The sequence below is a fragment of the Staurois parvus genome, unplaced genomic scaffold, assembly GCF_062004578.1.
Source record: "Staurois parvus isolate SC_StPar_1 unplaced genomic scaffold, SC_StPar_1.0 ptg000102l, whole genome shotgun sequence".
Classification (NCBI taxonomy): Eukaryota; Metazoa; Chordata; class Amphibia; order Anura; family Ranidae; genus Staurois; species Staurois parvus.
In genome coordinates, this window is record NW_028317898.1 from 5,895,528 (window position 1) to 5,911,159 (window position 15,632).

At 42.2% G+C, this 15,632-nt stretch overlaps 1 long non-coding RNA gene across 1 annotated transcript; it reads left to right on the plus strand.

The window, feature by feature from the left end:
* The first annotated feature begins 783 nt into the window (after positions 1-783).
* On the plus strand, positions 784-6,491 carry LOC149467764 (uncharacterized). Its single transcript, XR_016311854.1, has 2 exons — positions 784-1,346; positions 5,508-6,491. It is a non-coding gene; the product is annotated as an uncharacterized LOC149467764 (long non-coding RNA).
* Positions 6,492-15,632: the final 9,141 nt, after the last annotated feature.

Here is a 15,632-nt window from a genome sequence, read left to right on the forward strand (position 1 = left end):
GTAATTGCTTTAAAAAAAGGCCCTTGTGTAGCAGGCTCCTTGTACAAGAGGATGTATCACACGTTCTGCAGTCGGTCCTTCCTTTCCCTCCCCTATTGTAAAATCTGGGCATTCTACCAAGCTCATGACTCATCCACTTCACAGCAAAGGGCTCACAGCAAAGGACGCTGGGGAGGGGAGGAAACAGGAAGTGAAGGGGAGAACAGAGAGACACGAGGCTGGAGAAAAGACAGGGACATGTGGAGCCCGTCCAAGCAGAGGAGGAGGCACTACAGCACTCAGCGCGGATAGAGGGACCCTGCTGTGTGTTCAGAGTCTGGTGAGCTGTCCCCCTGGAGAAAGTAAGACACACCATTCACACCTTGCATATAGACTGGGACATCCACACCCCACTGCTGGGATCTCACCCATCCAGGGCCCTGTGCAAGCCACAGATCCTCCTGCCTGCTTTGCCCCTCACCACCAGTGTAATTGAGACTGTCTGCCCCGGGGACTGACACATACTGGGAGATTGCATCCTGCGACTGCTCCTGGTCTTGGGGTGCTTTGTGTTGCTCTAGACACTGAGGTTGGACCCTCTCAGCCCAGAAACCTAGTGAAATCTGATGTAACCCACACCAGCTGAAACTCCAAAGAAGCCTTCAGCTGCTATTTACTTAATTGTAAGGACTAAACGTGCACCAACTAGAGCTCCACCGTTACAAGGACTAGAGTGGGGGAATCTGGCTTAGTAGCTTTATTAGAGGTACCTCTTCATTGCATTCTGTTCTGACTATTGAAAGGATTAAATGGAATATAGCTGAATCCATTTTGTATACACTAATACAAGATGCTAGTTTAATATACATATATGAGATATGTGCACACTAACAAAACTGTCTATGTCAGCTTCATGTAGAAATTAGTGTTTTTGCAAACCCTTACAAAAAAGCAGATAAGGTTTACTCTCACTTCTGAAAAGTTTTAACCACAAATTGGGTGTTGGGTCAGATTACAGCCATGGCCTGGGCGATAGAGCAGATATGGTATGATAGATAAAGCAGAAGAGTGAAAATGCAAACCTCATACAAATAATTGTTGAGTTAAGGTAAAATAATGTACATGTATTTGATTGGAAAGTCTGAGGGTGTGTTTGCCTAAAGACTACAGTATAATAACCCTGACGTTATGCCAATAAAACTGAAGTGTTTGCAATCGCAACTGAGGTGACTTGAGTGCATTCACTTTCCGAGATCTCGTAGCTGTGTCCAGGTGTGACCGTTGGTATCTTGAGGGGGCCCCCAAGGAAAAGGAAAAAGACCACCTACCTACTTTCAGTGGTGTCAGAAAGTGGGATAATTGCCAAGGTAAGTGAGAGTTTTATTTTTTAATGCTTTCTTTACCGAGGTAATTATTCTGAACTTCAGGGAAATTTGGTGGTTGGAGTTTTAGGAGCGAGACTAAGGGATTCTCGGCTCGGGGAATAATACCAGGACACACCTGGCACAGCACTTTGTATTATTTGTAAAAAGTGTGTTATTGTTGTTTTTTTGTCTTGTTTGTTAGTTTACTAATTTACTGCTATGGGTAATTCCTCAGGTAAGGAGGAAGGACCTCGTCATGTGCCGCCACAAAAGTTGATTAAGTTGTTTAGAAAAACTAGAAAGCTGAGGGGAAAGAACACATCTACCTTAAATGAAACTTGTAAAGAATATGTAGCAAGGGTATCCCCTTATGATATTTATTATGTTAATCCCTGGGTGGATAATTTAGTGGGATGGTCAAAAAGACTGGGTGGAGCTAGTTTTCCTTGTGAAGGGGGAAATGACACTATGTGTATGGATATGATTAGAGGAATGTGTTTGCATGAACAGCCTCAGTTAGGTATCTGGGGGACTGGAAATCCAGATTGGGACAAGAATTATATGTATGAAGGGGGTAAGAATTGGTTGAAGTATGCACCAGGCTATAAGACTCTAATTGTAGCAAATGATTTCACACCACCACCGCCATACAAACACAGCGAGGCACGTCCTGCCCCTACAGCTCCACATGCAGCCCCATTATACCCAGCACTCCCACAGGTAAAACAAGTAGATGAAGATGAAGAGGTTCTTATTGCTGCTTCCCAGATATATACAGGGGAGTCAGAAGAATCTAGCTCAGATGGGGAAACTGGGAGTGATAGTCAAAGGGATACTGAGAGGGGTAAAGGGAAAGTAAAGAGGAAGATAAAGAAGGTAGAAAAGAGTGATAGAATTCTTAGGTCAGCAGAAAGTAACAAGGGGGAAGTTAAAGATGAGACAGCTGAGCTAGATATGATGAATTCAGCCTTTCCATTCATGATGATTGGGGAGCAGCTGATTTTAAAGGCAATAGATCCCAAGGAGCTGGATGCTATAGTACAGGGATGCCCTAATCCAAGGAAACCCCCACTTGCATTACACCTCCCCTCCCGGTACAAGCAAAAGATGGACAGGTCTGGTATCATAAATTTCATGTGCTCCCGCATTGTCCTGTGTCCCTATTGGGCCGAGATTTGTTAGCTGACCTTAAAGTCGTGATGTCTATCACGGAGGAAGGTATGCTATTGGACACACCTTTCTTAATCTGTCCAGCTATGGATCATGATTTAAATAAGCTCCCTGAAAACCTATGGACTAAGAACACAACGGATGCAGGCCTCATTGACTGCACACCGTATAAAGCCACCCTTAAAACCAGGAACCCTGTTTATCATAAACAATACCCACTGTCCAAAGAAAAAATAGACGGACTTAAACCTATTGTGGAGGATTTTAAAAGGAGGGGAATACTGAAGCTGGTAGTATCCCCCTACAATACTCCCATTAATCCGGTAAAAAAGCCCAATGGTGAGTGGAGAATAGTACAAGATCTCAGGGCGATTAACGATCTGGTCATTCCTATTGCCCCTGTAGTCCCAGATATAACAACTTTGGTAAATGTTATACCTGCCAACGCCACACATTTTACAGTAATTGATCTGTCAAATGCATTTTTTAGTGTCCCAGTTGACCCGGAGACACAGGTATTGTTTACTTTTTGTTTTCAAGGGGAGAGGCTAACCTGGACCCATCTCTCTCAGGGCTACTCGCTGGTAGCATATACCATGGCCAGTAGATCCATGCTCAATGACTGGGTACCCACCCATGGTTCAGTACTTATCCAATACGTGGATGATTTACTGATTAGTTCTGTGAGCGAGAAGGCGTGTCAGGCTGATTCATTATCATTGTTACGGTTTCTGGCTGATCAGGGACAGAAAGTCTCTCGCAAAAAGATGCAGTTTGTGGCACCACAAGTTGAGTACCTAGGATTTGTATTGTCTGAGGGCCAGAGGGGGCTGAGCCCAAGGAGAGTGGCAGCAATATGTCAACAACCAAAACCAGAAACTAAGGTTCAGATGCAATCCTTCCTAGGTATGGTAAACTATTGTAGACAGTGGATTCCTGACTGTTCTTATTATGACAATGTATTACGCCAAGTGACACTGAAAGATCAGCCAGACCGTATTGAATGGACGCTGCCATTGGTGCAGGCATTTGAATATTTGAAGACAGCACTGGTCTCGTCTCCCGCATTAGGGTTACCGGATTATACTAAATCTTTTCATTTGTATTGTCAATCTGCATGTAAAACCATGGCTGCAGAGCACGGAGGTGCCATGAGGCCGGTAGCATATTTATCAAAAACAATGCCCATCCCGGTCCAGGGCATGCCGGGGTGTCTCCAAGCTTTGTCTGTGTGTGCCTTGGCTGTGGAAATGGCATCTATCATAGTTTTGGGAAACCCATTGATATTACACACATCTCATCATGTCCTACATGTACTGAAAAACATTAACACTCAACACATGTCAGCACAACGCCTGGCGGGATGTGAAGTAATTTTGACATCCACCAATAATCTCACAGTTAAATACAGCCCATCTACATCAGGACCATCTCTTTTATTGTCCTCCCTGCTTAATCTTCACAACACAAGGTCACTAGAATTGCAGGAGGAACACAATTGCCTGGATGTTATCCAAGCTGACACTTCTCCGCGACTAGATATGTTGGAGACTCCGATTCCTGGAGCCCCTGATGTGTTTGTCGATGGATCTTGTACACGCCCTAGTGATGCTACATACATCACAGGCTATGCAGTAGTAGAACCACCTCTTATTATTGAAACAGGTTCCATCCCCTACCCCAGTGCACAAGCAGCTGAATTAGTGGCCCTAACACGAGCTTGCACTCTTTATCAAGATCGAGATGTTAACATATACACAGATTCTAAGTATGTCTTTGGGGTTGTACATGATTTTGGCCGTATTTGGCAACGCCGTGGTTTTACTACGGCCGATGGCAAGTCAATATCCCATCATTCTTTGATACAGGATTTGCTTGCTGCACTCCAACTTCCAAGAAGGATAGCGGTCATTAAAGTGCGGGCACATACTAATGCCAAAGACCCAGTCACAAAAGGCAATGCTATGGCAGATGCAGCTGCAAAAACTGCAGGGCAACTGCATAATCGAGCAGATCTATCTATGGTAATGTTGTCCACTCCATCCCTACTGTCAAATGAGCTTTTAGGTACACTGCAGGCACAAGCCTCTGAGAGTGAAGTTGATTTTTGGGCTAGCAGAGGTTTGACACAAGACAAACATGGTCTTATGTCCAAAGAGGGGATTGTAGGACTTCCACAGGCAGCTGCTGTATTATTCATTCAAAATTGTCATGGTGTAGGTCATAAGGGAAAACAGTTAGTGGAGAAAGAAATGCGCAAACGATTTTGTGTATGGTTTCTCCATGACTTGGTGGAGGAAACATTGGGAAGGTGCCTTACTTGTTTACAAAACAACCCTGGGCATGGCCAGCATGGGAAACATGAACATTTAACACCCCCTGAGGCACCATTCACACATCTACAGATAGATTTTACACATCTCCCTAAATCAAAAGAAGGAGATAAGTTGTTGGTGGTAGTAGACAGATTTTCAGGTTGGCCAGAAGCTTTCCCATGTAGGAATGAAACAGCAGAGACAGTGGTCAAGGTTTTGTGTAAGGAAATCATCCCTAGATGGGGTTGTCCTTTGTTCATAGAAAGCGATCAGGGACCAGCTTTTACTGCAGCAGTGACTCAGGGAGTCTCAAAGGCTTTGAGTATTCAATGGAAGCTCCATATTCCTTATCACCCTCAGAGTTCTGGAGTAGTGGAAAGAATGAATAGAACACTTAAGGATAAATTAGTGAAAGCCACAGGAGGGACTCTGAAGAATTGGCCAGCTGTGTTACCTGCTATACTAGCTGAAATAAGGATGACACCTCATAAACGGAGTAAGTTGTCTCCCTTTGAGATACTAATGGGCAGACCATTCCCTACCCCTTGGACTAGACAGCAACCCCCTCTGTGGTAGAAAGGATATTTAGAGGTAATACAGGCAGAATATGTAAAAGCATTGTGTGAAAAGCTGAATAGGGAATATTGTGATGTTGCCGCCTCTTTTCCTTTACCTGCAGATCAACCAACCCACCCCTTCGAGGTAGGTGATCAAGTGGTGATCCGAAGACTGGATCCAAGGGTGAGACCCCGGTTTGGAGAACCTACAGTGATCGTGGCCATTACACGTACAGCTGTTCTTACTGAAGGATCAGGCACCTGGATCCATGCATCAAGAGTCAAAAGGATTTCCCAAGATGAGAGACACAAGCAAGCTGATCAACCAACAGAAGAAGGAGCCAAGAACTTTGCTACCCAACCTATTGGATCCCCATGAGGACTGGATGAACTTGATTATTATCTTATCAATAGTGACTATTATCATCGTCCCACTATGGTTTCTATTGGAGATTTCATATGATAGAAAGGAGCCAGTGGTTCAAAAACCCTCTGGGAGTTCAGGATGGGTGAGGGGTTACCTCATCACAACTGAATGATCATGTGTATCAAAATGAGAATTAATGAGAAGGAAAGGGAGGAAATGTTTTTGCTTCAACAATATGAGGAAATGCATGGGATTGAGATGATAGGGAGAGTAAGTCAATGAAAAGTGTTATCACTATGTGATAAAAGAGGGGACTGAAAGGATTAAATGGAATATAGCTGAATCCATTTTGTATACACTAATACAAGATGCTAGTTTAATATACATATATGAGATATGTGCACACTAACAAAACTGTCTATGTCAGCTTCATGTAGAAATTAGTGTTTTTGCAAACCCTTACAAAAAAGCAGATAAGGTTTACTCTCACTTCTGAAAAGTTTTAACCACAAATTGGGTGTTGGGTCAGATTACAGCCATGGCCTGGGCGATAGAGCAGATATGGTATGATAGATAAAGCAGAAGAGTGAAAATGCAAACCTCATACAAATAATTGTTGAGTTAAGGTAAAATAATGTACATGTATTTGATTGGAAAGTCTGAGGGTGTGTTTGCCTAAAGACTACAGTATAATAACCCTGACGTTATGCCAATAAAACTGAAGTGTTTGCAATCGCAACTGAGGTGACTTGAGTGCATTCACTTTCCGAGATCTCGTAGCTGTGTCCAGGTGTGACCGTTGGTATCTTGAGGGGGCCCCCAAGGAAAAGGAAAAAGACCACCTACCTACTTTCAACTATGAGGTGATTTTTGGCTAACGCCCCTCAGAAGCAGAATCATACACCGGTGTGGGTAATACATTTCATTGATAGAGCATAAGTAAGTTTATTTGTTTGATATCAGTTGTATTCTGATTATAAGATATAAGTGCGACTCTGCCATCCGGAGACTCTTGGCTGTGAAGCCCTCTAGTGGCAGACCAAATTTACTGCATTGCATAAAAGAAGAAAAGTAAGTTTTGAAGTTGAAAGGGGAACCCCACCCCTCTACACTGCATTTCATTCTCCATAAAATTGTTCTTGTTTCATTTAACCCTGTGTCAGCAAGTTTCTTGGCGGGGTATTTGCTATTCATTACCAGTTGTGCCAGAGGGATTGGGTTTGCTTAGGTTTGGATCTATTGAGCGCAGGACCCATAATATATTCCAGCTTGTCCCAAGGGGCAGTGCTACACTTGTATTCCCACGTCACAGTAGTTCAAACATATTGGGCCACCCCAACCGGTCAAATGCCTTCTGAGCATCTAAACTTAGCAGTAGAGCCGGTGTTCGTGAGCCATTCAGTATATCAACTAAATTGATTGTACGCCTAGTGATGTCTCCTGCCTGTCTTGCCAAGATAAATCCCACCTGATCATTGTGTATGATTTTGGGAAGCAGAGGAGCTAAGCGATTAGCTAAGAGTTTCGTAAAAATGTTATAATCCGTGTTTAGTAATGCTATGGGCCTGTAATTAGATGGGGTCATAAGGTTTTTGCCTGGTTTGGGAATGACTGTGATATAAGAATGTTGGAATTGTGAATTAGGTTCCTCCCCAGTGAGCAGAGAGGAGTAAAACTCCAATAGGGCAGGGCCTATATCCGTGAGAAATTGCTTGTAGTATTGTAAGAAAATCTGGGCCTGGCGCTTTGTGCAACAGTAGTTCCTTAACAACTGCACATAGCTCCTCTATATTAATGGGTGCGTTTAGGATTAATCTATCTTCCCTTTTATGTTTAGGGAAATGAAAGGCTGAAAAAATTGAAAGAATCTCCATGGAAAGTGGGATGTACGTCAGGCAATAAGCAGTTAAAAAGCTTATGACAGAAGTCTCCGAACACTTGGGCTATCTGTTGGGGGCAATACATGGGGGTGCCATCCGTTTGAAACAAAAAATCAGGAGCATGAGTAGTCCAATGTGTTTTCAATTTATTAACCAGCATCCTATGAGTTTTATTTAGTGTATTGATAAAACTTCTGTCTCATCCATAACATTTTCTTTGCGATAGAACTGTCCTCAAGTGACTTAAGTTGATCTTTAAGTTGTACCACTAAGCGAAGTTTAAGTAAAGAGGGTGAATTGATTAGTTTATTTTTTGCTTAAGATGATTGGTTCATAAAGTTAGCTTTCTGATGAAGCAGGGATTTCTTAAGACATGAGCTTTCCATTATAAATGACCCCTAATAAATGCTTTATGGGCTTCTCACAAAGTTGAAGATGCTGACACAGATCCAGTATTGAGTTTAAAAAAAGTACGCAATGCTTTCAAAATAGAAGTATTGACTCCTGCTTGACGTAGAAGTGTGTCATTCAGGCACCAATGGCATGTGCGTGAATTTAATCGATCTACCAACAGATCTAGAGCCAAAAAAGAGTGATCGGACCAGGAGCTGGGGACAATATCAGAGCCTACTGTCTGTTTAAGTAGGGGGGCTGAAAGCAAAAAGTAATCTAGTCTGGTGTAGATGTGGTGCACAGGGGAAAAGAACAAAAATTGTTTAGCATTCAGGTGTTGTATTCTCCAAATATCAAACGGCTTATGTCCTCTGATCAAATGATGAAAAGAGGTAGACTGTTTCAAAACATGTTTTGAGGGCAGTTGGCCCTGAAGAGATCTCCAATCTCGGGCAGCTGAAATAGATAAATTAAAGTCTCCTCCAATAATCGTGAAAGGGTGTGAAGATGCCAAAAGTGGGGAGATAGTATCTCTAAAGAACACCAATGGATTAGTATTAGGAACTTAAAAATTAATAAGTGAAATATAGACATCACCATATTGACACTGCAGTAGTATAAATCTGCCCTGGGTGTCTAGTAAGGAGGACAACACCCGGACTGGGCAACCTTTCCTGATAAGAATAGCAACACCTGCTTTACCTGTGCCATCCATGGCGGAGTATGCTACAAGAAAATACATGAGGGCAAAGTTGAATGAGCTTCCCTTTTTGAAATGTGTTTCCTGGATACAAATAATATTAGCTTTAGACAGACGGAATTCCCTAAGAGCTATCAACCTCTTCCTCATTGAATTTAAACCCTTAAAATTACATGAGTAAAGTCGTAAAGACATGTTGGCGTATTCTGAATATGAGGCAGTTGTATGCAGGGCAGTATGACAAATAAACCATGCTGTTCCAACAAAGAATAACACAAAAAACATTGACAAAGAAAGACGCATCCAGGGCATCACAAAATTACTAGCAGCCACAGAGTAAACAAATCCATAAAAAGAGAAAAATTGCAGACATAGCAAGATACCAAAATATGGCAGCCAAGGCCGCCCAGGCATCTACAGCAATAGCTGTAGATGTTTGGGGACGACATTGGAAGGGTGAAAACTAGGCTGTAACTTCACTCCTCTCTTCCAAAATAAATAGCAAATAACAGGACAACATCTGAGAAGATCCCGATAGGGTATCAGAGGTATCATAGAGAGGATATAAAATTGATGGGCAAAGCATGTCTGTAGACATTAAGTCTTAAGTAGCAACAGCTGCACTTTGCATGATATCATCAGGTAACATAAGAAAACTGGGAAGCAGGTGGAATCGGGTGGCGCGTCTTATTTCTGGATTTTGCTTGGGTCCACATCTTGTTAGGAGTGTTGACCCTCTTGGCTTGGGTAGAGGTAGTGCTAAGGCTTCATCTGGGAGAGGGGGTAAGCCTAGGTTATGCAGAAGCGCCTCTTCTTCTTGAAGATCTCTGATTGTGTGTTGAGTGCCATCTTTGGTTACGGTTAACCTGAAAGTGAAAGCCCATCTGTATAAAATGCAATGCTTCTGAAGCTGGAGAGTGAGCGGACAAAGTGTACATCTCTTAGACAGTGTGATAGGAGACAAATCACTATAGACTTGAGTATTTTTTCCCTTCTAGAGTCAACCGAGGCAGTGTTACGCATAGAATTCAGCAGAGATTCCTTACTATCATAGTAGTGAAACCGGGCAATGATGTCTCTTGGCCTCGTGCCCTGTGGAGGTTTTGGGGCAAGAGAACGGTGGGTCCTATCCATTCACCAATCTATGTCCAGAACCGCCGGGGCCAATGCGCTGAACAGACTCCTCAGATAATCTTGCAGATCCGTGTCTCCTATTGATTCAGGAACACCTCGTATACAGAGATTTTGTCTCCGCTCCCTTTTCTCCAGATCTTCCTGAAGGGATTGTAGCTGGGATATCTGTTGCTTCAAAGTATGATTGTCTTCCTCCAATACATGTACATGCTGCACCAAATCATCAAATTTGGTTTCTAGGTGGTCTGTACGTTCTTCCACCAATACTATCTCCCTTCTGAGTTCCTGTGCTATTTTCCCCACTGCCGCAGAAATATGGGATAAATTCTGCAGAAGACTATGTAACTTATCATCCAGAATGTCTGCTGTGAGATAGGGGATAGGAGAAGGGGGAGATAGAGCAGTGGGATGACTTACCTCTGCCTCGTGACCTGTCGGATCATCTGCTTCTGCTGCTGGGATTGTGTGAGCACTAGAGGCCAGGGATGCAGCTCGTGACACATATTTATCTATATGTGTAGGCCGCAAATGCTTGCAGGGAAATGGAGGGTATTTCTGATGCCAGATTTTGCCCATGGGGATCTGCAAGTGGTACTGTTAATTGTAGATAAACCAATCATGGATATTGAAGGGTAGCACTGATCCCGCTGTCTTCAGCCTAAATGCACAATAGATAGTATATACATTCCTCCTACAGTCGCATCATATATGCTCACCAGGCAAAGACCTAATTGAAAGTCCAGCAATTACATTGATATAGCTTATTAGGGAATTAGCTTCAAATCTGCCACCTGACCATCCAGGGTGAGATGAATCCTGTTGTATCCTGTAGGTGAGCACTGCAGTTCTCAGGATAGGTAAGCGATGTGACATAGGTGAGCATCCCCCAAATGTGTTGAATGATGCAAAATATAGCAGGCAGTGAGCCAGGTCTTGAGTGTGACAAACTGATAAATATCAGGGCAGCTGAGTAACGGAGGCTATGCGGAGCCTGCAGCAGAGCGGCTGAGCAGTTGGGTGTGGCTACATATTACATAGCCTAGGGATCTGGTGCTGTACAGGAGATGAGTGCGAAGTAAATCATACACCATAGAAAGTGCCGGTCCGTGGGACTGCGCATGTGCCAGCGTCACCCGGAAGTGACGTAATGCGTTTCACCCACCGAGTCACGTGGGCTTCTTCTGGTTTATTTTATTCTTTCACAGATCAGAAGGCCCAGAAGGTACTAGAAGAAGGTACTAGAAGAGCAGGCTGTGGGATCGCGATGATTTTGTCACTCATTGACATATTGCACATGTGATGGATAGCCAGCTGGGTCACACTCACACAGACACGAGACATCAGAGTCAGACATTACCTTCATCCACAGGTGCAGCTCCACCTCCGCTGATGAATGGGAAGAGAAGGGCTGGAACCCCACAGTAATCAGCAGCCGCCAGCCGGCTTGTAGTAAAGGACCGAGTCTGAGAGGAACACTGGAAGAAGCTGCAGCTCAGCTGCTACACAGGTCCCAGACACCTGGTATCTTCCTCTGCCCTTTCTTCCTCCCCTCTGTTGCCTGGGGTTGCCACCTCATCCCTTTAAAACTGAACACTTATTAATTACACAGGTTCTGTGGCTGATTAAGGTGGTAGTTAAACTCACTTAGTGCCTTATCTGTAATAAATTATCCACAGAACCTGTGTAATTATTATGTGTTCGGTTTTAAAGGGATGAGGTGGCAAACCTACTTCTGCCCTTCTTCTATGCTGAAGGATCATTCATGACATGGAGCCTGTGTGGCTGGCAGTGTACCCTAGGCAGCCACCTAGTTTGCCTAGTGGAAGCAAAGGCCCTGTACCCACCTTTCCCTAAAACACAGCACATTACTACACTCTCCCCACCACCCCCTATAAAAATATCCTCAAAGAATAAAAAGGCAAAATCTACCCCACATCACTCAACTGCTTGTCATGTGAGGGTTATTTACTAAAGCTGAAGAGTGCAAAATCTGGTGCAGCTCTGCGTAGAAACCAATCAAGTTCCAAGTTTCTATACTACATCCCCCAGACAAAGCCACGAATCCCTGTGGAGATATGCGTTGGGGAGGGCAGTGACATCACCACGCATCCTTACACGGCAAGCACTGGTAGTGTATGCGAGCACACCCGAGAGGCTGGTCTTCACCCCCTTAAGCAGCTATTATATAAAGTGTAGATTTTTTTTAACCAATGTGAGTGCATATTGAGTGCAAATTAAAGTGTTTATATTTATCAATGATAAAGCACTATGTACTTTTCTCTATTTACATGATCCGTATGAGGAATACTTAAAGGGCCATATGACCATTCAGGCTTACATAGTAGCCCTCTATCTGCAACCTTCACCTGCATCACCTCAGGCTGATTGCAAGGAGAGCACACAGATATTTCATCCTTGCTGAACTCTGCACCAAGCTTGTTTTGTGCTTTTGCACAATATTTATTGATTTTTTTACCTTTTATTCATTTTCCATTTTTTTTATTTATTAATTGGATTATTTATTTAATCATCTAAGGACATAAATTTGAATAATTTTGCACAGACTTTTATTATTCATTTATTTATTTTTTAAATTTTATTTTTCTTTTATATCACTAATTTTGATATATATTTTTCTAATTAATTTATTCATTATTATCAACACATGTTTGGGTATTGATTGGCATTACAATCATGTATGGTTACACATAAGAGATCATGCAGCTATTAGAGATTTAATGCAAATACAGTTTTTATACTATATACAGGTAATAGGTCTTGATAGAGCGCGGCATCTATATTTTCTTCATTTGTATGCACTGATAACTCACATTTATGAGGGTGAGCAAGATAGCCTGCGATCTTATTAATAGAAGCTGTTTATTATACACCTTATTGGCTCACAAGTAAATTTTTAATATTAAGAAAGAATCCAGGCATTTTTTAAAGCAATCCAGCTGGCCAGAAGAAACTCTTGAGGGAGTCTATTCTACATTTTCACAGCTCTCACTGTGAAGAAACCTTTCCGTGTTTGGAGATTACATTTCTTTTCCTCCAGCCGTAAAGAAAGCCCCCTTGTCCTCTGTGATGACCTCAGGGTGAATAACGCTACACCGAGTTCACTATATGAACCACTGATGTATTTATACATGTTGATCATATCCCCCCTTAATCTCCTCTTCTCAAGAGAGAATACATTCAGTTCCTCTAATCTTTCCTCATAGCTGAGCTCCTCCATGCCTCATATCAGTTTGGTTGCCCAACCAAACAGCCCAACCAATATATATATATATGTATACAGTATATATCCAATACATTCTGCAAGTATTCATACAGTATATCAATAAATCAAATATATTACATTTTCATCATTAAGCTTTAATTTATTCATCTTTACATCCCAAGGGACCAATGATTTGCCACATGAACCTAAAAGACTCCCCCATGGGACTGCAGGGGAGGTGAGAGTCTATCAGCAAGCTTTCACAGGTACCCTTCCTAGATCAAAAAGAACAATGGGAAAATAGATGTCATGACTGTACTCAAAATGGTTGAATATCACATTATTGCTATCTGAGTGTGTAATTAAGAGCTCCACTATACAGTATATCTGTTTATTTCATAAGAATATATGTGGGTTTATTTTGGCCCTATAGTTCACCCAGTAGTATAAAATAACTATTATAGGTGCTTAAATGATAGATCCACAGTCCATACTTTCCAAACATCCACATAGAAGGACAGTCAGTTGTTTCTATGTTCATCGCTTGATGTTCTAGATGTCCGCCACTAGATGTCACTCAGAGCCATGTCATCCACATGCACACAAGGTGTCCAATCACTTAGCAGAATGATTGCAGGACAAGGAGCAGAAGCCGCTCTATATCTGGGGTTCCAAACTTTCTAAACAAAGGGCCAGTTTACTGTCCTTCAGTCTTTAGGGGGACCGGACTGTAGCTGACAGGAATACAAAATATTCCAGCATCAGTGGGAGTAAACAATCCCCTATCATTGCGTGACAGTGGGAGGAATTGTGCTGGGACAGACTAAAACATTTACTGTGAAAATGGCTTAAAGTAGTTTAACGTGTAATAAATTGCCTAAATCTCAATCGATTGACTTGAAACTTTGTACAGCCCAAGTTCTCAACATCCCAAACATGTCCTAGAAGTTTCATAGATTTTGGCCTTCCACAAAGAAAATGGGGGACATTAAGCTTGTTTTTTGGGGAGCTTAATGTGGCTTAACGTACAAAAAAAAGCTTAGATGTTTACCAATTTTCCCCAAACTTCACACAATAGAATATCTATGGCAACATATTCTGAACATTTCAAATCATTTAGTAAATCACACCAAAAGTTATTCACGTTAAAGTGATATTAAAAAGGCTGCTTTTTTTTGCATAAAAATAACAAATATGTGATACTCACCTCTTCTGATGCAGTTGGATTTGCACAGAGCAGCCCGGATCCTCCTCTTCTCAGGTCCCTCTTCTGTGCTCCTGGCCTCTCCCTCCTTTTCAGTGCCCCCACAGCAAGCAGCTTGCTATGGGGGCACCCGAGCTGTGTCACAGCTCTGTGTGTCCATTCAGACACAGAGCCCTGACTAAGCACCACCCCCTTTCTCCTCTGATTGGCTAGCTGACTTTGATTGACAGCAGTGGAATGGAAGTCACATGTTGACAAAGGTGGAATGGAAGTCACATGTTGCCAATGGTGGAATGGAAGTCACATGTTGCCAGGTGGAATGGAAATCACATGTTGCCTGTCAAAAGTGGAGCTCCAGTCTGGAGCCAGATTCCTGTTTGAGCTGGTGCTGTTCATGTACATCTACCTGCTACCCACATTGGCTGAGTTTAGCATCCTGTCACTGTGAGAAGCTTGGATATCTGGATGGGTCATTCTCAGTGCTGCAAGTAAAGGGGGATACCACCATTACTGCTTAACCTGAATCATTGAAGTGGATGGGTCATATTAATATACCTGGCAATTTGAAGGCTCATTGGCCCTTTGGGTCGCTGCAATAAGGTGAGGAGGCAATCCAGCCGTTGGAGGATCCTGATTTTTCACTCATACCACCTTCATCACCAATATATGTGGTTCACTCGTTTGAAGAGTGCACAAGGGGACTTTTTCGCCATTATATATGATTTAGTGGCACATTTTTCAGCAATATGTGGTTTTCTTTGAAAAGTTTTTTCTTTCACTATCTGTTATGGTGTTGTAACACCATATCTGTTATGGTGTTGTAATGGTGCTTGTTTATGTGTTTGTGTTCACACTTATTTATCTCAATTAGGGATTGTATCCCACCAGCTAGACAATTGGTTGTCATTTATCACTTTGCTTTAACACATTGATGTGTTAGGAGGTCCTGTGGTTTTAAAAGGTTTTTTTGTTATCAAGTTTTATGCTGACCATATCACTTTACTGCATTCACATTTGTTGTGAGTTATTTTTACAGGGCACTTTCTATTGAGGCACAATTTATGCCATTTATCTATCAAGTCACATTTTTTTCCCTGTTTTTGGCGAAGCATGTTTAGTTTTCACTTATTTATGTCATCATGTGATGTTTTTGTTTACACACGTATGTTTATTGATCTAAGTATCACATGATAATATTTATGTCTCTATGCATAAGATTATTGGTTTAATGTATATATTTATGGGTTCTATTTTGTTTATTTAGATACTATTTAGGGAGAGCAACACCATTTTTTTCATTGTTCATTAGCACATTCAGGTTTTAGTCAGGTGATAGCAGCTCCCCA